The following is a 27,500-nucleotide window of genomic DNA, read 5'->3' on the forward strand; positions in this document are numbered from 1 at the left end:
AACAAAAGCCCTGGTTTTGATGTGGATGAACAGTCTCAGGAATAATAGCCCTGGTATTGATGTGGTTGAACAGTCTCAGGAACAATAGCCCTTGTGTTGATGTGGATGAACAGTCTCAGGAACAGTAGCTCTGGTGGTGATGTGGATAAACATTGTCAGGAACAATAGTCATGTTGTTGTTGTGGATGAACTGTCTCAGGTACAATAGCCCTGGTGTTGATGTGGATGAACAGTCTCAGGAACAAAAGCCCTGGTGTTGATGTGGATGAACAGTCTCAGGAACAAAAGCCCTGGTGTTGATGTGGATGAACAGTGTCAGGAATAATAGCCTTGGTGTTGATGTGGATGAACAGTCTCAGGAACAATAGCCCTGGTGTTGATGTTGATGAACAGTGTCAGGAACAATAGCCCTGGTGTTGATGTGGATGAACAGTGTCAGGAACAATAGTCCTGTTGTTGATGTGGATGAACTGTCTCAGGAACAATAGCCCTGGTGTTGATGTGGATGAGCAGTGTCAGGAACAATAGCCCTGGCGTTGATGTGGATGAACAGTCTCAGGAACAATAAACCTCGTGTTGATGTGGATGAACAGTCTCAGGAACAACAGCCTTGGTGTTGATGTGGATGAACAGTCTCAGGAACAATAGCCCTGGTGTTGATGTGGATGAACAGTGTCAGGAACAAAAGTCCCGGTGTTGATGTGGATGAACAGTCTCAGGAACAATAGTCCTGGTGTTGATGTGGATGAACAGTCTCAGGAACAACAGCCCTGGTGTTGATGTGAATGAACAGTCTCAGGAACAATAGCTCTGGTGTTGATGTGGATGAACAGTATCAGGAACAATAGCTCTGGTGTTGATGTGTATGAACAGTCTCAGGAACAATAGCTCTTTTGTTGATGTGGATGAACAGTCTCAGGAACAATAGTCCTGGTGTTGATGTGGATGAACTGTCTCAGGAACAATAGTCCTGGTGTTGATGTGAATGAACAGTCTCAGGAACAGTAGCTCTGGTGTTGATGTGGATGAACAGTCTCAGGAACAATAGTCCTGGTGTTGATGTGGATGAACAGTCTCAGGAACAGTAGCTCTGGTGTTGATGTGGATGAACAGTCTCAGGAACAATAGCCCTTGAGTTGATGTGGATGAACAGTCTCAGGAACAGTAGCCTTGGTGTTGATGTGGATGAACAGTCTCAGGAACAATAACACTGGTGTTGATGTGGATTAACAGTCTCAGGAACAATAGTCCTGGTGTTGATGTGGATGAACAGTCTCAGGAACAACAGCCCTGGTGTTGATGTGGATTAACAGTCTCAGGAACAATAGTCCTGGTGTTGATGTGGATGAACAGTCTCAGGAACAATAGCCCTGGTGTTGATGTGAATGAACAGTCTCAGGAACAATAGCTCTGGTGTTGATGTGGATGAACAGTCTCAGGAACAATAGCTCTGGTGTTGATGTGGATGAACTGTCTCAGGAACAATAGTCCTGGTGTTGATGTGTATGAACAGTCTCAGGAACAATTGTCCTTGTTCTAATGTGGATGAACTTTCTCAGGAACAATAGCCCTGGTGTTGATGTGGATGAACAGTCTCAGGAACAATAGTCCTTGTTCTAATGTGGATGAACAGTCTCAGGAACAATAGCTCTGGTGTTGATGTGGATGAACAGTCTCAGGAACAATAGCCCTGGTGTTGATGTGGATGAACAGTGTCAGGAACAATAGTCCTGGTGTTGATGTGGATGAACAGTCTCAGGAACAATAGTCCTGGTGTAGATGTGGATGAACAGTCTCAGGAACAACAGCCCTGGTGTTGATCTGAATGAACAGTCTCAGGAACAGTAGCTCTGGTGTTGATGTGGATGAACAGTCTCAGGAACAATAGCCCTGGTGTTGATGTGGATGAACAGTCTCAGGAACAATAGCTCTGGTGTTGATGTGGATGAACAGTCTCAGGAACAATAGCTCTGGTGTTGATGTGGATGAACAGTCTCAGGAACAATAGCCCTGGTGTTGATGTACATGAACAGTCTCAGGAACAATAGCTCTGTTGTTGATGTGGATGAACAGACTTAGGAACAATAACCCTGGTGTTGATGTAGATGAACAGTCTCAGGAACAATAGCCCTGGTGTTGATGTGGATGAACAGTCTCAGGAACAATAGCCCTGGTGTTGATGTGGATCAACAGTGTCAGGAACAATTGACCTTGTGTTGATGTGGATGAACAATGTCAGGAACAATAGTTCTGTTGTTGATGTAGATGAACAGTCTCAGGAACAATAGCCCTTGAGTTGATGTGGATGAAGAGTCTCAGGAACAATAGCTCTTGTGTTGATGTGAATGAACATTGTCAGGAACAATAGTTCTGTTGTTGATGTGGATGAACAGTCTCAGGAACAATGGCCCTGGTGTTGATGTGGATGAACTTTGTCAGGAACAATAGCACTGGTGTTGATGTGGATGAACAGTCTCAGGAACAATAGCCCTGGTGTTGATGTGGATGAACATTGTCAGGAACAATAGCTCTGTTGTTGATGTGGATGAACAGTCTCAGGAACAACAGCCCTGGTGTTGATGTGAATGAACAGTCTCAAGAACAATAGCTCTGGTGTTGATGTGGATGAACAGTCTCAGGAACAATAGCTCTTCTGTTGATGTGTATGAACAATCTCAGGAACAATAGCTCTGGTGTTGATGTGGATGAACAGTCTCAGGAACAATAGTCCTGGTGTTGATGTGGATGAACAGTATCAGGAACAATAGCTCTGGTGTTGATGTGTATGAACAGTCTCAGGAACAATAGCTCTGGTGTTGATGTGGATGAACAGTCTCAGGAACAATAGTCCTGGTGTTGATGTGGATGAACAGTCTCAGGAACAATAGTCCTGGTGTTGATGTGGATGAACTGTCTCAGGAACAATAGTCCTGGTGTTGATGTGGATGAACAGTCTCAGGAACAATAGCCCTGGTGTTGATGTGAATGAACAGTCTCAGGAACAATAGCTCTGGTGTTGATGTGGATGAACAGTCTCAGGAACAATAGCTCTGGTGTTGATGTGGATGAACAGTCTCAGGAACAATAGTCCTTGTTCTAATGTGGATGAACAGTCTCAGGAACAATAGCTCTGGTGTTGATGTGGATGAACAGTCTCAGGAACAATAGCCTTGGTGTTGATGTGGATGAACAGTCTCAGGAACAATAGACCTGGTGTTGATGTGGATGAACAGTGTCAGGAACAATAGTCCTGGTGTTGATGTGGATGAACAGTCTCAGGAACAATAGTCCTCGTGTTGATGTGGATGAACAGTCTCAGGAACAACAGCCCTGGTGTTGATGTGAATGAACAGTCTCAGGAACAGTAGCTCTGGTGTTGATGTCGATGAACAGTCTCAGGAACAATAGCCCTGGTGTTGATGTGGATGAACAGTCTCAGGAACAGTAGCTCTGGTGTTGATGTGGATGAAAAGTCTCAGGAACAATAGCCCTGGTGTTGATGTGGATGAACAGTCTCAGGAACAATAGCTCTGGTGTTGATGTGGATGAACAGTCTCAGGAACAATAGCTCTGGTGTTGATGTGGATGAACAGTCTCAGGATCAATAGCCCTGGTGTTGATGTACATGAACAGTCTCAGGAACAATAGCTCTGTTGTTGATGTGGATGAACAGACTCAGGAACAATAACCCTGGTGTTGATGTAGATGAACAGTCTCAGGAACAATAGCCCTGGTGTTGATGTGGATGAACAGTCTGAGGAACAATATCCCTGGTGTTGATGTGGATGAACAGTGTCAGGAACAATTGACCTTGTGTTGATGTGGATGAACAATGTCAGGAACAATAGTTCTGTTGTTGATGTGGATGAACAGTCTCAGGAACAATAGCCCTTGAGTTGATGTGGATGAAGAGTCTCAGGAACAATAGCCCTTGTGTTGATGTGGATGAACATTGTCAGGAACAATAGCCCTGGTGTTGATGTGGATAAATATTGTCAGGAACAATAGCTCTGTTGTTGATGAGGATAAATATTGTCAGGAACAATAGCTCTGTTGTTGATGTGGATGAACAGTCTCAGGAACAATAGCCCTGGTGTTGATGTGGATAAATATTGTCAGGAACAATAGCTCTGTTGTTGATGTGGATGAACAGTCTCAGGAACAATAGCCCTGGTGTTGATGTGGATGAACATTGTCAGGAACAATAGCTCTGTTGTTGATGTGGATGAACGTTCTCAGGAACAACAGCCCTGGTGTTGATGTGAATGAACAGTCTCAAGAACAATAGCTCTGGTGTTGATGTGGATGAACAGTCTCAGGAACAATAGCTCTTCTGTTGATGTGTATGAACAGTCTCAGGAACAATAGCTCTGGTGTTGATGTGGATGAACAGTCTCAGGAACAATAGTCCTGGTGTTGATGTGGATGAACAGTATCAGGAACAATAGCTCTGGTGTTGATGTGTATGAACAGTCTCAGGAACAATAGCTCTGGTGTTGATGTGTATGAACAGTCTCAGGAACAATAGTCCTGGTGTTGATGTGGATGAACAGTCTCAGGAACAATAGTCCTGGTGTTGATGTGGATGAACTGTCTCAGGAACAATAGTCCTGGTGTTGATGTGGATGAACAGTCTCAGGAACAATAGCCCTGGTGTTGATGTGAATGAACAGTCTCAGGAACAATAGCTCTGGTGTTGATGTGGATGAACAGTCTCAGGAACAATAGCTCTGGTGTTGATGTGGATGAACAGTCTCAGGAACAATAGTCCTTGTTCTAATGTGGATGAACAGTCTCAGGAACAATAGCTCTGGTGTTGATGTGGATGAACAGTCTCAGGAACAATAGCCCTGGTGTTGATGTGGATGAACAGTCTCAGGAACAATAGACCTGGTGTTGATGTGGATGAACAGTGTCAGGAACAATAGTCCTGGTGTTGATGTGGATGAACAGTCTCAGGAACAATAGTCCTCGTGTTGATGTGGATGAACAGTCTCAGGAACAACAGCCCTGGTGTTGATGTGAATGAACAGTCTCAGGAACAGTAGCTCTGGTGTTGATGTCGAAGAACAGTCTCAGGAACAATAGCCCTGGTGTTGATGTGGATGAACAGTCTCAGGAACAGTAGCTCTGGTGTTGATGTGGATGAAAAGTCTCAGGAACAATAGCCCTGGTGTTGATGTGGATGAACAGTCTCAGGAACAATAGCTCTGGTGTTGATGTGGATGAACAGTCTCAGGAACAATAGCTCTGGTGTTGATGTGGATGAACAGTCTCAGGATCAATAGCCCTGGTGTTGATGTACATGAACAGTCTCAGGAACAATAGCTCTGTTGTTGATGTGGATGAACAGACTCAGGAACAATAACCCTGGTGTTGATGTAGATGAACAGTCTCAGGAACAATAGCCCTGGTGTTGATGTGGATGAACAGTCTGAGGAACAATATCCCTGGTGTTGATGTGGATGAACAGTGTCAGGAACAATTGACCTTGTGTTGATGTGGATGAACAATGTCAGGAACAATAGTTCTGTTGTTGATGTGGATGAACAGTCTCAGGAACAATAGCCCTTGAGTTGATGTGGATGAAGAGTCTCAGGAACAATAGCCCTTGTGTTGATGTGGATGAACATTGTCAGGAACAATAGTTCTGTTGTTGATGTGGATGAACAGTCTCAGGAACAATGGCCCTGGTGTTGATGTGGATGAACTTTGTCAGGAATAATAGCACTGGTGTTGATGTGGATGAACAGTCTCAGGAACAATAGCCCTGGTGTTGATGTGGATAAATATTGTCAGGAACAATAGCTCTGTTGTTGATGTGGATGAACAGTCTCAGGAACAATAGCCCTTGTGTTGATGTGGATGAACAGTGTCATGAACAATAGTCCTATTGTTGATGTGGATGAACAGTCTCAGGAACAAAAGCCCTTGTGTTGATGTGGATGAACAGTCTCAGGAACAATATCCCTGGTGTTGATGTGCATGAACATTGTCAGGAACAATAGTTCTGTTGTTGATGTGGATGAACAGTCTCAGGAACAATAGCCCTTGAGTTGATGTGGATGAACAGTGTCAGGAACAATAGTCCTGTTGTTGATGTGGATGAACAGACTCAGGAACAAAAGCCCTGGTTTTGATGTGGATGAACAGTCTCAGGAATAATAGCCCTGGTATTGATGTGGTTGAACAGTCTCAGGAACAATAGCCCTTGTGTTGATGTGGATGAACAGTCTCAGGAACAGTAGCTCTGGTGGTGATGTGGATAAACAATGTCAGGAACAATAGTCCTGTTGTTGATGTGGATGAAATGTCTCAGGTACAATAGCCCTGGTGTTGATGTGGATGAACAGTCTCAGGAACAAAAGCCCTGGTGTTGATGTGGATGAACAGTGTCAGGAATAATAGCCTTGGTGTTGATGTGGATGAACAGTTTCAGGAACAATAGTCCTGTTGTTGATGTGGATGAACTGTCTCAGGAACAATCGCCCTGGTGTTGATGTGGATGAACTGTCTCAGGAACAATAGCCCTGGTGTTGATGTGGATGAACAGTGTCAGGAACAATAGTCCTGTTGTTGATGTGGATGAACTGTCTCAGGAACAATCGCCCTGGTGTTGATGTGGATGAGCAGTGTCAGGAACAATAGCCCTGGCGTTGATGTGGATGAACAGTCTCAGGAACAATAAACCTCGTGTTGATGTGGATGAACAGTCTCAGGAACAATAGCCTTGGTGTTGATGTGGATGAACAGTCTCAGGAACAATAGCCCTGGTGTTGATGTGGATGAACAGTGTCAGGAACAAAAGTCCTGGTGTTGATGTGGATGAACAGTGTCAGGAACAATAGTCCTGGTGTTGATGTGGATGAACAGTCTCAGGAACAACAGCCCTGGTGTTGATGTGAATGAACAGTCTCAGGAACAATATCTCTGGTGTTGATTTGGATGAACAGTCTCAGGAACAATAGCCCTGGTGTTGATGTGGATGAACAGTCTCAGGAACAATATCTCTGGTGTTGATGTGTATGAACAGTCTCAGGAACAATAGCTCTGGTGTTGATGTGGATGAACAGTCTCAGGAACAATAGTCCTGGTGTTGATGTGGATGAACAGTCTCAGTAACAATAGTCCTGGTGTTGATGTGGATGAACATTGTCAGGAACAATAGCCCTTGTGTTGATGTGGATGAACAGTCTCAGGAACAATAGCCCTTGAGTTGATGTGGATGAACAGTCTCAGGAACAGTAGCCTTGGTGTTGATGAGGATGAACAGTCTCAGGAACAATAGCCCTGGTGTTGATGTGGATGAACAGTCTCAGGAACAATAGTCCTGGTGTTGATGTGGATGAACTGTCTCAGGAACAATAGTCCTGGTGTTGATGTGGATGAACAGTCTCAGGAACAATAGCCCTGGTGTTGATGTGAATGAAGAGTCTCAGGAACAATAGCTCTGGTGTTGATGTGGATGAACAGTCTCAGGAACAATAGCTCTGGTGTTGATGTGGATGAACTGTCTCAGGAACAATAGTCCTGGTGTTGATGTGGATGAACAGTTTCAGGAACAATAGTCCTGGTGTTGATGTGGATGAACAGTCTCAGGAACAATAGTCCTTGTTCTAATGTGGATGAACTGTCTCAGGAACAATAGCCCTGGTGTTGATGTGGATGAACAGTCTCAGGAACAATAGTCCTTGTTCTAATGTGGATGAACAGTGTCAGGAACAATAGTCCTGGTGTTGATGTGGATGAACAGTCTCAGGAACAATAGTCCTGGTGTTGATGTGGATGAACAGTCTCAGGAACAACAGCCCTGGTGTTGATGTGAATGAACAGTCTCAGGAACAGTAGCTCTGGTGTTGATGTGGATGAACAGTCTCAGGAACAATAGCCCTGGTGTTGATGTGGATGAACAGTCTCAGGAACAATAGCTCTGGTGTTGATGTGGATGAACAGTCTCAGGAACAATAGCTCTGGTGTTGATGTGGATGAACAGTCTCAGGAACAATAGCCCTGGTGTTGATGTACATGAACAGTCTCAGGAACAATAGCTCTGTTGTTGATGTGGATGAACAGACTCAGGAACAATAACCCTGGTGTTGATGTAGATAAACAGTCTCAGGAACAATAGCCCTGGTGTTGATGTGGATGAACAGTCTCAGGAACAATATCCCTGGTGTTGATGTGGATCAACAGTGTCAGGAACAATTGACCTTGTGTTGATGTGGATGAACAATGTCAGGAACAATAGTTCTGTTGTTGATGTGGATGAACAGTCTCAGGAACAATAGCCCTTGTGTTGATGTGGATGAACAGTCTCAGGAACAATAGCCCTTGTGTTGATGTGCATGAACATTGTCAGGAACAATAGTTCTGTTGTTGATGTGGATGAACAGTCTCAGGAACAATAGCCCTGGTGTTGATGTGGATGAACAGTCTCAGGAACAATAGCCCTGGTGTTGATGTGGATGAACAGTGTCAGGAACAAAAGTCCTGGTGTTGATGTGGATGAACAGTCTCAGGAACAATAGTCCTGGTGTTGATGTGGATGAACAGTCTCAGGAACAACAGCCCTGGTGTTGATGTGAATGAACAGTCTCATTAACAATAGCTCTGGTGCTGATGTGGATGAACAGTCTCAGGAACAATAGCTCTGGTGTTGATGTGTATGAACAGTCTCAGGAACAATAGCTCTGGTGTTGATGTGGATGAACAGTCTCAGGAACAATAGTCCTGGTGTTGATGTGGATGAACAGTCTCAGGAACAATAGTCCTGGTGTTGATGTTGATGAACATTGACAGGAACAATAGCCCTTGTGTTGATGTGGATGAACAGTCTCAGGAACAATAGCCCTTGAGTTGATGTGGATGAACAGTCTCAGGAACAGTAGCCTTGGTGTTGATGTGGATGAACAGTCTCAGGAACAAAAGCCCTGGTGTTGTTGTGGATGAACAGTCTCAGGAACAAAAGTCCTGGTGTTGATATGGATGAACAGTCTCAGGAACAATAGTCCTGGTGTTGATGTGGATGAACAGTCTCAGGAACAACAGCCCTGGTGTTGATGTGAATGAACAGTATCAGGAACAATAGATCTGGTGTTGATGTGTATGAACAGTCTCAGGAACAATAGCTCTGGTGTTGATGTGGATGAACAGTCTCAGGAACAATAGTCCTGGTGTTGATGTGGATGAACAGTCTCAGGAACAATAGTCCTGGTGTTGATGTGGATGAACATTGTCAGGAACAATAGCCCTTGTGTTGATGTGGATGAACAGTCTCAGGAACAATAGCCCTTGAGTTGATGTGGATGAACAGTCTCAGGAACAGTAGCCTTGGTGTTGATGTGGATGAACAGTCTCAGGAACAATAGCCCTGGTGTTGATGTGGATGAACAGTCTCAGGAACAATAGCCCTGGTGTTGATGTGAATGAACAGTCTCAGGAACAATAGCTCTGGTGTTGATGAGGATGAACAGTCTCAGGAACAATAGCTCTGGTGTTGATATGGATGAACAGTCTCAGGAACAATAGCCCTGGTGTTGATGTGAATGAACAGTCTCAGGAACAATAGCTCTGGTGTTGATGTGGATGAACAGTCTCAGGAACAATAGCTCTGGTGTTGATGTGGATGAACTGTCTCAGGAACAATAGTCCTGGTGTTGATGTGGATGAACAGTCTCAGGAACAATAGTCCTTGTTCTAATGTGGATGAACTGTCTTGGAACAATAGCCCTGGTGTTGATGTGGATGAACAGTCTCAGGAACAATAGTCCTTGTTCTAATGTGGATGAACAGTCTCAGGAACAATAGCTCTGGTGTTGATGTGGATGAACAGTCTCAGGAACAATAGCCCTGGTGTTGATGTGGATGAACAGTGTCAGGAACAATAGTCCTGGTGTTGATGTGGATGAACAGTCTCAGGAACAATAGTCCTGGTGTTGATGTGGATGAACAGTCTCAGGAACAACAGCCCTGGTGTTGATGTGAATGAACAGTCTCAGGAACAGTAGCTCTGGTTTTGATGTGGATGAACAGTCTCAGGAACAATAGCCCTGGTGTTGATGTGGATGAACAGTCTCAGGAACAATAGCTCTGGTGTTGATGTGGATGAACAGTCTCAGGAACAATAGCTCTGGTGTTGATGTGGATGAACAGTCTCAGGAACAATAGCCCTGGTGTTGATGTACATGAACAGTCTCAGGAACAATAGCTCTGTTGTTGATGTGGATGAACAGACTCAGGAACAATAACCCTGGTGTTGATGTAGATGAACAGTCTCAGGAACAATAGCCCTGGTGTTGATGTGGATGAACAGTCTCAGGAACAATATCCCTGGTGTTGATGTGGATCAACAGTGTCAGGAACAATTGACCTTGTGTTGATGTGGATGAACAATGTCAGGAACAATAGTTCTGTTGTTGATGTGGATGAACAGTCTCAGGAACAATAGCCCTTGAGTTGATGTGGATGAAGAGTCTCAGGAACAATAGCCCTTGTGTTGATGTGGATGAACATTGTCAGGAACAATAGTTCTGTTGTTGATGTGGATGAACAGTCTCAGGAACAATGGCCCTGGTGTTGATGTGGATGAACTTCGTCTGCAAAGGGACTTGGATAGGTTGCAGTGCTGGGCTGAAAAGTGGCAGATGGAGTTTAACCCTGAAAAGTGTGAGGTCGTCCATTTTGGAAGGGCAAACACGAATGCAAAATACTGGGTTAACGGTAGGGTTCTTGGGCATGTGGAGGACCAGAGTGACCTTGGGGTCTATGTGCATAGATCGTTGAAAGTTGCAACTCAAGTGGATAGGGCTGTGAAGAAGGCATATGGGGTGTTAGCGTTCATTGGCAGAGGGATTGAATTTAAGAGCCGTGAGGTGATGTTGCAGCTGTACAGGACCTTGGTAAGGCCTCATTTGGAGTACTGTGTGCAGTTCTGGTCGCCTCATTTTAGGAAGGATGTGGAAGCCTTGGAGAGGGTGCAGAGGAGATTTACCAGGATGTTGCCTGGAATGGAGAATAAGTCTTACGAGGAAAGGCTGAACATTCTAGGCCTCTTCTCGTTAGAACGGAGAAGGATGAGGGGTGACATGATAGAGGTTTATAAGATGATCAGGGGAATAGATAGGGTAGACAGTCAGAAACTTTTTCCCCGGGTGGAGCAAAGCGTTACAAGGGGTCATAAATTTAAGGTGAAGGGTGGGAGATATAGGGGGGATGTCAGGGGAAGGTTCTTTACCCAGAGAGTGGTCGGGGCATGGAATGCCTTGCCTGGGGAAGTTGTTGAGTCAGAAACTTTAGGGACTTTCAAACGGCTTTTAGATAGGTATATGGATAAAGGAGAATGATGGGGTATAGATTAAATTGTCCTTGACAGAGGACAAAGGATCGGCACAACATCGTGGGCCGAAGGGCCTGTTCTGTGCTGTTTTTTCTATGTTCTATGTTCTATGTAATAGCACTGGTGTTGATGTGGATGAACAGTCTCAGGAACAATAGCCCTGGTGTTGATGTGGATGATCATTGTCAGGAACAATAGCTCTGTTGTTGATGTGGATGAACAGTCTCAGGAACAAAAGCCCTTGTGTTGATGTGGATGAACAGTCTCAGGAACAGTAGCCCTTGTGTTGATGTGCATGAACATTGTCAGGAACTATAGTTCTGTTGTTGATGTGGATGAACAGTCTCAGGAACAATAGCCTTGGTGTTGATGTGGATGAACTGTCTCAGGAACAATAGCCCTGGTGTTGATGTGGATGAACAGTGTCAGGAACAAAAGTCCTGGTGTTGATTTGGATGAACAGTCTCAGGAACAATAGTCCTGGTGTTGATGTGGATGAACAGTCTCAGGAACAACAGCCCTGGTGTTGATGTGAATGAACAGTCTCAGGAACAATAGCTCTGGTGTTGATGAGGATGAACAGTCTCAGGAACAATAGCTCTGGTGTTGATGTGTATGAACAGTCTCAGGAACAATAGCTCTGGTGTTGATGTGGATGCACAGTCTCAGGAACAATAGTCCTGGTGTTGATGTGGATGAACAGTCTCAGGAACAATAGTCCTGGTGTTGATGTGGATGAACATTGTCAGGAACAATAGCCCTTGTGTTGATGTGGATGAACAGTCTCAGGAACAATAGCCCTTGAGTTGATGTGGATGAACAGTCTCAGGAACAGTAGCCTTGGTGTTGATGTGGATGAACAGTCTCAGGAACAATAGTCCTGGTGTTGATGTGGATGAACTGTCTCAGGAACAATAGTCCTGGTGTTGATGTGGATGAACTGTCTCAGGAACAATAGTCCTGGTGTTGATGTGGATGAACAGTCTCAGGAACAATAGCCCTGGTGTTGATGTGAATGAACAGTCTCAGGAACAATAGCTCTGGTGTTGATGTGGATGAACAGTCTCAGGAACAATAGTCCTGGTGTTGATGTGGATGAACAGTCTTAGGAACAATAGCCCTGGTGTTGATGTGGATGAACAGTCTCAGGAACAATAGCCCTGGTGTTGATGTGGATGAACAGTGTCAGGAATAATAGTCCTGGTGTTGATGTGGATGAACAGTCTCAGGAACAATAGTCCTGGTGTTGATGTGGATGAACAGTCTCAGGAACAACAGCCCTGGTGTTGATGTGAATGAACAGTCTCAGGAACAGTAGCTCTGGTGTTGATGAGGATGAACAGTCTCAGGAACAGTAGCCCTGGTGTTGATGTGTATGAACAGTCTCAGGAACAATAGCCCTGGTGTTGATGTACATGAACAGTCTCAGGAACAATAGCTCTGTTGTTGATGTGGATGAACGGACTCAGGAACAATAACCCTGGTGTTGATGTAGATGAACAGTCTCAGGAACAATAGCCCTGGTGTTGATGTGGATGAACAGTCTCAGGAACAATATCCCTGGTGTTGATGTGGATCAACAGTGTCAGGAACAATTGACCTTGTGTTGATGTGGATGAACAATGTCAGGAACAATAGTTCTGTTGTTGATGTGGATGAACAGTCTCAGGAACAATAGCCCTTGAGTTGATGTGGATGAAGAGTGTCATGAACAATAGTCCTGTTGTTGATGTGGATGAACAGTCTCAGGAACAAAAGCCCTTGTGTTGATGTGGATGAACAGTCTCAGGAACAATAGCCCTTGTGTTGATGTGCATGAACATTGTCAGGAACAATAGTTCTGTTGTTGATGTGGATGAACAGTCTCAGGAACAATAGCCCATGAGTTGATGTGGATGAACAGTGTCAGGAACAATAGTCCTGTTGTTGATGTGGATGAACAGTCTCAGGAACAAAAGCCCTGGTTTTGATGTGGATGAACAGTCTCAGGAATAATAGCCCTGGTATTGATGTGGTTGAACAGTCTCAGGAACAATAGCCCTTGTGTTGATGTGGATGAACTGTCTCAGGAACAATAGCCCTGGTGTTGATGTGGATGAACAGTCTCAGGAACAAAAGCCCTGGTGTTGATGTGGATGAACTGTCTCAGGAACAATAGCCCTGATGTTGATGTGGATGAACAGTCTCAGGAACAAAAGCCCTGGTGTTGATGTGGATGAACAGTGTCAGGAATAATAGCCTTGGTGTTGATGTGGATGAACAGTCTCAGGAACAATAGCCCTGGTGTTGATGTTGATGAACAGTCTCAGGAACTATAGCCCTGGTGTTGATGTGGATGAACAGTGTCAGGAACAATAGTCCTGTTGTTGATGTGGATGAGCAGTGTCAGGAACAATAGCCCTGGCGTTGATGTGGATGAACAGTCTCAGGAACAAAAAACCTCGTGTTGATGTGGATGAACAGTCTCAGGAACAACAGCCTTGGTGTTGATGTGGATGAACAGTCTCAGGAACAATAGCCCTTGTGTTGATGTGGATGAACAGAGTCAGGAACAAAAGTCCTGGTGTTGATGTGGATGAACAGTCTCAGGAACAATAGTCCTGGTGTTGATGTCGATGAACATTCTCAGGAACAACAGCCCTGGTGTTGATGTGAATGAACAGTCTCAGGAACAATAGCTCTGGTGTTGATGTGGATGAACAGTCTCAGGAACAATAGCTCTGGTGTTGATGTGGATGAACAGTCTCAGGAACAATAGCTCTGGTGTTGATGTGGATGAACAGTCTCAGGAACAATAGTCCTGGTGTTGATGTGGATGAACAGTCTCAGGAACAATAGTCCTGGTGTTGATGTGGATGAACATTGTCAGGAACAATAGACCTTGTGTTGATGTGGATGAACAATGTCAGGAACAATAGTTCTGTTGTTGATGTGGATGAACAGTCTCAGGAACAATAGCCCTTGAGTTGATGTGGATGAAGAGTGTCATGAACAATAGTCCTGTTGTTGATGTGGATGAACAGTCTCAGGAACAAAAGCCCTTGTGTTGATGTGGATGAACAGTCTCAGGAACAATAGCCCTTGTGTTGATGTGCATGAACATTGTCAGGAACAATAGTTCTGTTGTTGATGTGGATGAACAGTCTCAGGAACAATAGCCCATGAGTTGATGTGGATGAACAGTGTCAGGAACAATAGTCCTGTTGTTGATGTGGATGAACAGTCTCAGGAACAAAAGCCCTGGTTTTGATGTGGATGAACAGTCTCAGGAATAATAGCCCTGGTATTGATGTGGTTGAACAGTCTCAGGAACAATAGCCCTTGTGTTGATGTGGATGAACTGTCTCAGGAACAATAGCCCTGGTGTTGATGTGGATGAACAGTCTCAGGAACAAAAGCCCTGGTGTTGATGTGGATGAACTGTCTCAGGAACAATAGCCCTGATGTTGATGTGGATGAACAGTCTCAGGAACAAAAGCCCTGGTGTTGATGTGGATGAACAGTGTCAGGAATAATAGCCTTGGTGTTGATGTGGATGAACAGTCTCAGGAACAATAGCCCTGGTGTTGATGTTGATGAACAGTCTCAGGAACTATAGCCCTGGTGTTGATGTGGATGAACAGTGTCAGGAACAATAGTCCTGTTGTTGATGTGGATGAGCAGTGTCAGGAACAATAGCCCTGGCGTTGATGTGGATGAACAGTCTCAGGAACAAAAAACCTCGTGTTGATGTGGATGAACAGTCTCAGGAACAACAGCCTTGGTGTTGATGTGGATGAACAGTCTCAGGAACAATAGCCCTTGTGTTGATGTGGATGAACAGTGTCAGGAACAAAAGTCCTGGTGTTGATGTGGATGAACAGTCTCAGGAACAATAGTCCTGGTGTTGATGTCGATGAACATTCTCAGGAACAACAGCCCTGGTGTTGATGTGAATGAACAGTCTCAGGAACAATAGCTCTGGTGTTGATGTGGATGAACAGTCTCAGGAACAATAGCTCTGGTGTTGATGTGGATGAACAGTCTCAGGAACAATAGCTCTGGTGTTGATGTGGATGAACAGTCTCAGGAACAATAGTCCTGGTGTTGATGTGGATGAACAGTCTCAGGAACAATAGTCCTGGTGTTGATGTGGATGAACATTGTCAGGAACAATAGACCTTGTGTTGATGTGGATGAACAGTCTCAGGAACAATAGCCCTTGAGTTGATGTGGATGAACAGTCTCAGGAACTATAGCCCTTGTGTTGATGTGGATGAACATTGTCAGGAACAATAGTCCTGGTGTTGATGTGGATGAACAGTCTCAGGAACAATAGTCCTGGTGTTGATGTGGATGAACAGTCTCAGGAACAATAGCCCTGGTGTTGATGTTGATGAACAGTCTCAGGAACAATAGCCCTGGTGTTGATGTGGATGAACAGTGTCAGGAACAATAGTCCTGTTGTTGATGTGGATGTACTGTCTCAGGAACAATAGCCCTTGTGTTGTTGTGGATGAACATTGTCAGGAACAATAGTTCTGTTGTTGATGTGGATGAAGAGTCTCAGGAACAACGGCCCTGGTGTTGATGTGGATGAACATTGTCAGGAACAATAGCTCTGTTGTTGACGTGGATGAACAGTCTCAGGAACAATAGCCCTGGTGTTGATGTGGATAAACATTGTCAGGAACAATAGCTCTGTTGTTGATGTGGATGAACAGTCTCAGGAACAATAGCCCTTGTGTTGATGTGGATGAACAGTGTCAGGAACAATAGTCCTGTTGTTGATGTGGATGAACAGTCTCAGGAACAAAAGCCCCTGTGTTGATGTGGATGAACATTCTCAGGAACAATAGCCCTTGTGTTGATGTGCATGAACATTGTCAGGAACAATAGTAATGTTGTTGATGTGGATGAACCGTCTCAGGAACAATAGCCCTTGAGTTGATGTGGATGAACAGTGTCAGGAACAAAAGTCCTGTTGTTGATGTGGATGAACAGTCTCAGGAACAATAGCCCTTGAGTTGATGTGGATGAACATTGTCAGGAACAATAGTTCTGTTGTTGATGTGGATGAACAGTCTCAGGAACAATGGCCCTGGTGTTGATGTGGATGAACTTTGTCAGGAACAATAGCACTGGTGTTGATGTGGATGAACAGTCTCAGGAACAATAGCCCTGGTGTTGATGTGGATGAACATTGTCAGGAACAATAGTTCCGTTGTTGATGTGGATGAACAGTCTCAGGAACAATGGCCCTGGTGTTGATGTGGATGAACTTTGTCAGGAACAATAGCACTGGTGTTGATGTGGATGAACAGTCTCAGGAACAATAGCCCTGGTGTTGATGTGGATAAATATTGTCAGGAACAATAGCTCTGTTGATGATGTGGATGAACAGTCTCAGGAACAATAGCCCTTGTGTTGATGTGGATGAACAGTGTCATGAACAATAGTCCTGTTGTTTATGTGGATGAACAGTCTCAGGAACAAAAGCCCTTGTGTTGATGTGGATGAACAGTCTCAGGAAAAATAGTCCTGGTGTTGATGTGGATGAACAGTCTCAGGAACAACAGCCCTGGTGTTGATGTGAATGAACAGTCTCAGGAACAATAGCTCTGGTGTTGATGTGGATGAACAGTCTCAGGAACAATAGCTCTGGTGTTGATGTGGATGAACAGTCTCAGGAACAATAGCTCTGGTGTTGATGTGGATGAACAGTCTCAGGAACAATAGTCCTGGTGTTGATGTGGATGAACAGTCTCAGGAACAATAGTCCTGGTGTTGATGTGGATGAACATTGTCAGGAACAATAGACCTTGTGTTGATGTGGATGAACAGTCTCAGGAACAATAGCCCTTGAGTTGATGTGGATGAACAGTCTCAGGAACTATAGCCCTTGTGTTGATGTGGATGAACATTGTCAGGAACAATAGTCCTGGTGTTGATGTGGATGAACAGTCTCAGGAACAATAGTCCTGGTGTTGATGTGGATGAACAGTCTCAGGAACAATAGCCCTGGTGTTGATGTTGATGAACAGTCTCAGGAACAATAGCCCTGGTGTTGATGTGGATGAACAGTGTCAGGAACAATAGTCCTGTTGTTGATGTGGATGTACTGTCTCAGGAACAATAGCCCTTGTGTTGTTGTGGATGAACATTGTCAGGAACAATAGTTCTGTTGTTGATGTGGATGAAGAGTCTCAGGAACAACGGCCCTGGTGTTGATGTGGATGAACATTGTCAGGAACAATAGCTCTGTTGTTGACGTGGATGAACAGTCTCAGGAACAATAGCCCTGGTGTTGATGTGGATAAACATTGTCAGGAACAATAGCTCTGTTGTTGATGTGGATGAACAGTCTCAGGAACAATAGCCCTTGTGTTGATGTGGATGAACAGTGTCAGGAACAATAGTCCTGTTGTTGATGTGGATGAACAGTCTCAGGAACAAAAGCCCCTGTGTTGATGTGGATGAACATTCTCAGGAACAATAGCCCTTGTGTTGATGTGCATGAACATTGTCAGGAACAATAGTAATGTTGTTGATGTGGATGAACCGTCTCAGGAACAATAGCCCTTGAGTTGATGTGGATGAACAGTGTCAGGAACAAAAGTCCTGTTGTTGATGTGGATGAACAGTCTCAGGAACAATAGCCCTTGAGTTGATGTGGATGAACATTGTCAGGAACAATAGTTCTGTTGTTGATGTGGATGAACAGTCTCAGGAACAATGGCCCTGGTGTTGATGTGGATGAACTTTGTCAGGAACAATAGCACTGGTGTTGATGTGGATGAACAGTCTCAGGAACAATAGCCCTGGTGTTGATGTGGATGAACATTGTCAGGAACAATAGTTCCGTTGTTGATGTGGATGAACAGTCTCAGGAACAATGGCCCTGGTGTTGATGTGGATGAACTTTGTCAGGAACAATAGCACTGGTGTTGATGTGGATGAACAGTCTCAGGAACAATAGCCCTGGTGTTGATGTGGATAAATATTGTCAGGAACAATAGCTCTGTTGATGATGTGGATGAACAGTCTCAGGAACAATAGCCCTTGTGTTGATGTGGATGAACAGTGTCATGAACAATAGTCCTGTTGTTTATGTGGATGAACAGTCTCAGGAACAAAAGCCCTTGTGTTGATGTGGATGAACAGTCTCAGGAAAAATAGTCCTGGTGTTGATGTGGATGAACAGTCTCAGGAACAACAGCCCTGGTGTTGATGTGAATGAACAGTCTCAGGAACAGTAGCTCTGGTGTTGATGTGGATGAACAGTCTCAGGAACAATAGCCCTGGTGTTGATGTGGATGAACAGTCTCAGGAACAATAGCTCTGGTGTTGATGTGGATGAACAGTCTCAGGAACAATAGCTCTGGTGTTGATGTGGATGAACAGTCTCAGGAACAATAGCCCTGGTGTTGATGTACATGAACAGTCTCAGGAACAATAGCTCTGTTGTTGATGTGGATGAACAGACTCAGGAACAATAACCCTGGTGTTGATATAGATGAACAGTCTCAGGAACAATAGCCCTGGTGTTGATGTGGATGAACAGTCTCAGGAACAATATCCCTGGTGTTGATGTGGATCAACAGTGTCAGGAACAATTGACCTTGTGTTGATGTGGATGAACAATGTCAGGAACAATAGTTATGTTGTTGATGTGGATGAACAGTCTCAGGAACAATAGCCCTTGAGTTGATGTGGATGAAGAGTCTCAGGAACAATAGCCCTTGTGTTGATGTGGATGAACATTGTCAGGAACAATAGTTCTGTTGTTGATGTGGATGAACAGTCTCAGGAACAATGGCCCTTGTGTTGATGTGGATGAACTTTGTCAGGAACAATAGCACTGGTGTTGATGTGGATGAACAGTGTCAGGAACAATAGCCCTGGTGTTGATGTGGATGAACATTGTCAGGAACAATGGCTCTGTTGTTGATATGGATGAACAGTCTCAGGAACAATAGCCCTGGTGTTGATGTAGATAAATATTGTCAGGAACAATAGCTCTGTTGTTGATGTGGATGAACAGTCTCAGGAACAATAGCACTTGTGTTGATGTGGATGAACAGTGTCATGAACAATAGTCCTGTTGTTGATGTGGATGAACAGTCTCAGGAACAAAAGCCCTTGTGTTGATGTGGATGAACAGTCTCAGGAACAATAGCCCTTGTGTTGATGTGCATGAACATTGTCAGGAACAATAGTTCTGTTGTTGATGTGGATGAACAGTCTCAGGAACAATAGCCCTTGAGTTGATGTGGATGAACAGTGTCAGGAACAATAGTCCTGTTGTTGATGTGGATGTACAGTCTCAGGAACAAAAGCCCTGGTTTTGATGTGGATGAACAGTCTCAGGAATAATAGCCCTGGTATTGATGTGGTTGAACAGTCTCAGGAACAATAGCCCTTGTGTTGATGTGGATGAACAGTCTCAGGAACAAAAGCCCTGGTTTTGATGTGGATGTACAGTCTCAGGAACAAAAGCCCTGGTTTTGATGTGGATGAACAGTCTCAGGAACAATAGCCCTTGTGTTGATGTGGATGAACAGTCTCAGGAACAATAGCTCTGGTGGTGATGTGGATAAACATTGTCAGGAACAATAGTCCTGTTGTTGATGTGGATGAACTGTCGCAGAAACAATCGCCCTGGTGTTGATGTGGATGAACAGTCTCAGGAACAAAAGCCCTGGTGTTGATGTGGATGAACTGTCTCAGGAACAATAGCCCTGATGTTGATGTGGATGAACAGTCTCAGGAACAAAAGCCCTGGTGTTGATGTGGATGAACAGTGTCAGGAATAATAGCCTTGGTGTTGATGTGGATGAACAGTCTCAGGAACAATAGCCCTGGTGTTGATGTTGATGAACAGTCTCAGGAACTATAGCCCTGGTGTTGATGTGGATGAACAGTGTCAGGAACAATAGACCTGTAGTTGATGTGGATGAACTGTCTCAGGAACAATAGCCCTGGTGTTGATGTGGATGAGCAGTGTAAGGAACAATAGCCCTGGCGTTGATGTGGATGAACAGTCTCAGGAACAATAAACCTCGTGTTGATGTGGATGAACAGTCTCAGGAACAATAGCCTTGGTGTTGATGTGGATGAACAGTGTCAGGAACAAAAGTCCTGGTGTTGATGTGGATGAACAGTCTCAGGAACAATAGTCCTGGTGTTGATGTGGATGAACAGTCTCAGGAACAACAGCCCTGGTGTTGATGTGAATGAACAGTCTCAGGAACAATAGCTCTGGTGTTGATGTGGATGAACAGTCTCAGGAACAATAGCTCTGGTGTTGATGTGGATGAACAGTCTCAGGAACAATAGCTCTGGTGTTGATGTGGATGAACAGTCTCAGGAACAATAGTCCTGGTGTTGATGTGGATGAACAGTCTCAGGAACAATAGTCCTGGTGTTGATGTGGATGAACATTGTCAGGAACAATAGCCCTGGTGTTGATGTGGATGAACAGTCTCAGGAACAATAGCCCTTGAGTTGATGTGGATGAACAGTCTCAGGAACAATAGCCCTGGTGTTGATGTGGATGAACATTGTCAGGAACAATAGCCCTTGTGTTGATGTGGATGAACAGTCTCAGGATCAATAGCCTTGGTGTTGATGTGGATGAACAGTCTCAGGAACAATAGCCCTGGTGTTGATGTGGATGAACAGTGTCAGGAACAAAAGTCCTGGTGTTGATGTGGATGAACAGTCTCAGGAACAATAGTCCTGGTGTTGATGTGGATGAACAGTCTCAGAAACAACAGCCCTGGTGTTGATGTGAATGAACAGTCTCAGGAACAATAGCTCTGGTGTTGATGTGTATGAACAGTCTCAGGAACAATAGCTCTGGTGTTGATGTGGATGAACAGTCTCAGGAACAATAGTCCTGGTGTTGATGTGGATGAACAGTCTCAGGAACAATAGTCCTGGTGTTGATGTGGATGAACATTGTCAGGAACAATAGCCCTTGTGTTGATGTGGATGAACAGTCTCAGGAACAATAGCCCTTGAGTTGATGTGGATGAACAGTCTCAGGAACAGTAGCCTTTGTGTTGATGTGGATGAACAGTCTCAGGAACAATAGCCCTGGTGTTGATGTGGATGAACAGTGTCAGGAACAATAGTCCTGGTGTTGATGTGGATGAACAGTCTCAGGAACAATAGCCCTGGTGTTGATGTGAATGAACAGTCTCAGGAACAATAGCTCTGGTGTTGATGTGGATGAACAGTCTCAGGAACAATAGCTCTGGTGTTGATGTGGATGAACAGTCTTAGGAACAATAGTCCTGGTGTTGATGTGGATGAACAGTCTCAGGAACAATAGTGCGGTGTTGATGTGGATGAACAGTCTCAGGAACAATAGTCCTGGTGTTGATGTGGATGAACAGTCTCAGGAAAAATAGTCCTTGTTCTAATGTGGATGAACAGTCTCAGGAACAATAGCTCTGGTGTTGATGTGGATGAACAGTCTCAGGAACAATAGCCCTGGTGTTGATGTGGATGAACAGTGTCAGGAACAGTAGTCCTGGTGTTGATGTGGATGAACAGTCTCAGGAACAATTGTCCTGGTGTTGATGTGGATGAACAGTCTCAGGAACAACAGCCCTGGTGTTGATGTGAATGAACAGTCTGAGGAACAGTAGCTCTGGTGTTGATGTGGATGAACAGTCTCAGGAACAATAGCCCTGGTGTTGATGTGGATGAACAGTCTCAGGAACAATAGCTCTGGTGTTGATGTGGATGAACAGTCTCAGGAACAATAGCTCTGGTGTTGATGTGGATGAACAGTCTCAGGAACAATAGCCCTGGTGTTGATGTACATGAACAGTCTCAGGAACAATAGCTCTGGTGTTGATGTGGATGAACAGTGTCAGGAACAGTAGTCCTGGTGTTGATGTGGATGAACAGTCTCAGGAACAATTGTCCTGGTGTTGATGTGGATGAACAGTCTCAGGAAAAACAGCCCTGGTGTTGATGTGAATGAACAGTCTGAGGAACAGTAGCTCTGGTGTTGATGTGGATGAACAGTCTCAGGAACAATAGCCCTGGTGTTGATGTGGATGAACAGTCTCAGGAACAATAGCTCTGGTGTTGATGTGGATGAACAGTCTCAGGAACAATAGCTCTGGTGTTGATGTAGATGAACAGTCTCAGGAACAATAGCCCTGGTGTTGATGTGGATGAACAGTCTCAGGAACAATATCCCTGGTGTTGATGTGGATCAACAGTGTCAGGAACAATTGACCTTGTGTTGATGTGGATGAACAATGTCAGGAACAATAGTTATGTTGTTGATGTGGATGAACAGTCTCAGGAACAATAGCCCTTGAGTTGATGTGGATGAAGAGTCTCAGGAACAATAGCCCTTGTGTTGATGTGGATGAACATTGACAGGAACAATAGTTCTGTTGTTGATGTGGATGAACAGTCTCAGGAACAATGGCCCTGGTGTTGATGTGGATGAACTTTGTCAGGAACAATAGCACTGGTGTTGATGTGGATGAACAGTCTCAGGAACAATAGCTCTGGTGTTGATGTGGATGAACAGTCTCAGGAACAATAGTCCTGGTGTTGATGTGGATGAACATTGTCAGGAACAATAGCCCTTGTGTTGATGTGGATGAGCAGTCTCAGGAACAATAGCCCTTGAGTTGATGTGGATGAACAGTCTCAGGAACAATAGCCCTGGTGTTGATGTGGATGAACATTGTCAGGAACAATAGTCCTTGTGTTGATGTGGATGAACAGTCTCAGGAACAATAGTCCTGGTGTTGATGTGGATGAACAGTCTCAGGAACAATAGCCCTGGTGTTGATGTTGATGAACAGTCTCAGGAACAATAGCCCTGGTGTTGATGTGGATGAACAGTGTCAGGAACAATAGTTCTGTTGTTGATGTGGATGAACAGTCTCAGGAACAATGGCCCTGTTGTTGATGTGGATGAACATTGTCAGGAACAATAGTCCTGTTGTTGATGTGGATGTACTGTCTCAGGAACAATAGCCCTTGTGTTGATGTGGATGAACATTGTCAGGAACAATAGTTCTGTTGTTGATGTGGATGAACAGTCTCAGGAACAATAGCCCTTGTGTTGATGTGGATGAACAGTGTCAGGAACAATAGTCCTGTTGTTGATGTGGTTGAACAGTCTCAGGAACAAAAGCCCTTGTGTTGATGTGGATGAACCGTCTCAGGAACAATAGCCCTTGAGTTGATGTGGATGAACAGTGTCAGGAACAATAGCTCTGGTGTTGATGTGGATGAACAGTCTCAGGAACCATAGCTCTGGTATTGATGTGTATGAACAGTCTCAGGAACAATAGCTCTGGTGTTGATGTGGATGAACAGTCTCAGGAACAATAGTCCTGGTGTTGATGTGGATGAACAGTCTCAGGAACAATAGTCCTGGTGTTGATGTGGATGAACATTGTCAGGAACAATAGCCCTTGTGTTGATGTGGATGAACAGTCTCAGGAACAATAGCCCTTGAGTTGATGTGGATGAACAGTCTCAGGAACAGTAGCCTTGGTGTTGATGTGGATGAACAGTCTCAGGAACAATAGCCCTGGTGTTGATGTGGATGAACAGTGTCAGGAACAATAGTCCTGGTGTTGATGTGGATGAACTGTCTCAGGAACAATAGTCCTGGTGTTGATGTGGATGAACAGTCTCAGGAACAATAGCCCTGGTGTTGATGTGAATGAACAGTCTCAGGAACAATAGCTCAGGTATTGATGTGGATGAACAGTCTCAGGAACAATAGCTCTGGTGTTGATGTGGATGAACAGTCTCAGGAACAATAGTCCTGGTGTTGATGTGGATGAACAGTCTCAGGAACAATAGTCCTGGTGTTGATGTGGATGAACAGTCTCAGGAACAATAGTCCTTGTTCTAATGTGGATGAACTGTCTCAGGAACAATAGCCCTGGTGTTGATGTGGATGAACAGTCTCAGGAACAATCGTCCTTGTTCTAATGTGGATGAACAGTCTCAGGAACAATAGCTCTGGTGTTGATGTGGATGAACAGTGTCAGGAACAATAGTCCTGGTGTTGATGTGGATGAACAGTCTCAGGAACAATAGTCCTGGTGTTGATGTGGATGAACAGTCTCAGGAACAACAGCCCTGGTGTTGATGTGAATGAACAGTCTCAGGAACAGTAGCTCTGGTGTTGATGTGGATGAACAGTCTCAGGAACAATAGCCCTGGTGTTGATGTGGATGAACAGTCTCATGAACAATAGCTCTGGTGTTGATGTGGATGAACAGTCTCAGGAACAATAGCTCTGGTGTTGATGTGGATGAACAGTCTCAGGAACAATAGCCCTGGTGTTGATGAACATGAACAGTCTCAGGAACAATAGCTCTGTTGTTGATGTGGATGAACAGACTCAGGAACAATAACCCTGGTGTTGATGTGGATGAACAGTCTCAGGAACAATAGCCCTGGTGTTGATGTGGATGAACAGTCTCAGGAACAATAGTCCTGGTGTTGATGTGGATGAACAGTCTCAGGAACAATGGCCCTGTTGTTGATGTGGATGAACAGTCTCAGGAACAATAGCCCTGGTGTTGATGTGGATGAACATTGTCAGGAACAATAGCTCTGTTGTTGATGTGGATGAACAGTCTCAGGAACAATAGCCCTGGTGTTGATGTGGATAAATATTGTCAGGAACAATAGCTCTGTTGTTGATGTGGATGAACAGTCTCAGGAACAATAGCCCTTGTGTTGATGTGCATGAACATTGTCAGGAACAATAGTTCTGTTGTTGATGTGGATGAACAGTCTCAGGAACAATAGCCCTTGAGTTGATGTGGATGAACAGTCTCAGGAACAATAGCCCTTGAGTTGATGTGGATGAACAGTCTCAGGAACAAAAGCCCTTGTGTTGATGTGGATGAACAGTCTCAGGAACAATAGCCCTTGTGTTGATGTGCATGAACATTGTCAGGAACAATAGTTCTTTTGTTGATGTGGATGAACAGTCTCAGGAACAAAAGCCCTGGTTTTGATGTGGATGAACAGTCTCAGGAATAATAGCCCTGGTATTGATGTGGTTGAACAGTCTCAGGAACAATAGCACTTGTGTTGATGTGGATGAACAGTCTCAGGAACAATAGCTCTGGTGGTGATGTGGATAAACATTGTCAGGAACAATAGTCCTGTTGTTGATGTGGATGAACTGTCTCAGGAACAATAGCCCTGGTGTTGATGTGGATGAACAGTCTCAGGAACAAAAGCCCTGGTGTTGATGTTGATGAACAGTCTCAGGAACTATAGCCCTGGTGTTGATGTGGATGAGCAGTGTCAGGAACAATAGCCCTGGCTTTGATGTGGATGAACAGTCTCAGGAACAATAAACCTCGTGTTGATGTGGATGAACAGTCTCCGGAACAATAGCCTTGGTGTTGATGTGGATGAACAGTCTCAGGAACAATAGCCCTGGTGTTGATGTGGATGAACAGTGTCAGGAACAAAAGTCCTGGTGTTGATGTGGATGAACAGTCTCAGGAACAATAGTCCTGGTGTTGATGTGGATGAACAGTCTCAGGAACAACAGCCCTGGTGTTGATGTGAATGAACAGTCTCAGGAACAATAGCTCTGGTGTTGATGTGGATGAACAGTCTCAGGAACAATAGCTCTGGTGTTGATGTGGATGAACAGTCTCAGGAACAAAAGCCCTGGTGTTGATGTGGATGAACAGTCTCAGGAACAAAAGCCCTGGTGTTGATGTGGATGAACAGTGTCAGGAATAATAGCCTTGGTGTTGATGTGGATGAACAGTCTCAGGAACAATAGCCCTGGTGTTGATGTTGATGAACAGTCTCAGGAACTATAGCCCTGGTGTTGATGTGGATGAACAGTGTCAGGAACAGTAGTCCTGTTGTTGATGTGGATGAACTGTCTCAGGAACAATAGCCGTGGTGTTGATGTGGATGAGCAGTGTCAGGAACAATAGCCCTGGTATTGATGTGGTTGAACAGTCTCAGGAACAATAGCCCTTGTGTTGATGTGGATGAACAGTCTCAGGAACAATAGCTCTGGTGGTGATGTGGATAAACATTGTCAGGAACAATAGTCCTGTTGTTGATGTGGATGAACTGTCTCAGGAACAATAGCCCTGGTGTTGATGTGGATGAACAGTCTCAGGAACAAAAGCCCTGGTGTTGATGTGGATGAACAGTCTCAGGAACAACAGCACTGGTGTTGATGTGGATGAACAGTGTCAGGAATAATAGCCTTGGTGTTGATGTGGATGAACAGTCTCAGGAACAATAGCCCTGGTGTTGATGTTGATGAACAGTCTCAGGAACTATAGCCCTGGTGTTGATGTGGATGAACAGTGTCAGGAACAATAGTGCTGTTGTTGATGTGGATGAACTGTCTCAGGAACAATAGCCATGGTGGTGATGTGGATGAGCAGTGTCAGGAACAATAGCCCTGGCGTTGATGTGGATGAACAGTCTCAGGAACAATAAACCTCGTGTTGATGTGGATGAACAGTCTCAGGAACAATAGCCTTGGTGTTGATGGGGATGAACAGTCTCAGGAACAATAGCCCTGGTGTTGATGTGGATGAACAGAGTCAGGAACAAAAGTCCTGGTGTTGATGTGGATGAACAGTCTGAGGAACAATAGTCCTGTTGTTGATGTGGATGAACAGTCTCAGGAACAACAGCCCTGGTGTTGATGTGAATGAACAGTGTCAGGAACAATAGCTATGGTGTTGATGTGGATGAACAGTCTCAGGAACAACAGCCCTGGTGTTGATGTGAATGAACAGTCTCAGGAACAATAGCTCTGGTGTTGATGTGGATGAACAGTCTCAGGAACAATAGCTCTGGTGTTGATGTGGATGAACAGTCTCAGGAACAAAAGCCCTGGTGTTGATGTGGATGAACAGTCTCAGGAACAAAAGCCCTGGTGTTGATGTGGATGAACAGTGTCAGGAATAATAGCCTTGGTGTTGATGTGGATGAACAGTCTCAGGAACAATAGCCCTGGTGTTGATGTTGATGAACAGTCTCAGGAACTATAGCCCTGGTGTTGATGTGGATGAACAGTGTCAGGAACAGTAGTCCTGTTGTTGATGTGGATGAACTGTCTCAGGAACAATAGCCGTGGTGTTGATGTGGATGAGCAGTGTCAGGAACAATAGCCCTGGTA

This window comes from Heterodontus francisci, chromosome 29 (assembly GCF_036365525.1).
Source record: "Heterodontus francisci isolate sHetFra1 chromosome 29, sHetFra1.hap1, whole genome shotgun sequence".
NCBI classification, from domain to species: domain Eukaryota; kingdom Metazoa; phylum Chordata; class Chondrichthyes; order Heterodontiformes; family Heterodontidae; genus Heterodontus; species Heterodontus francisci.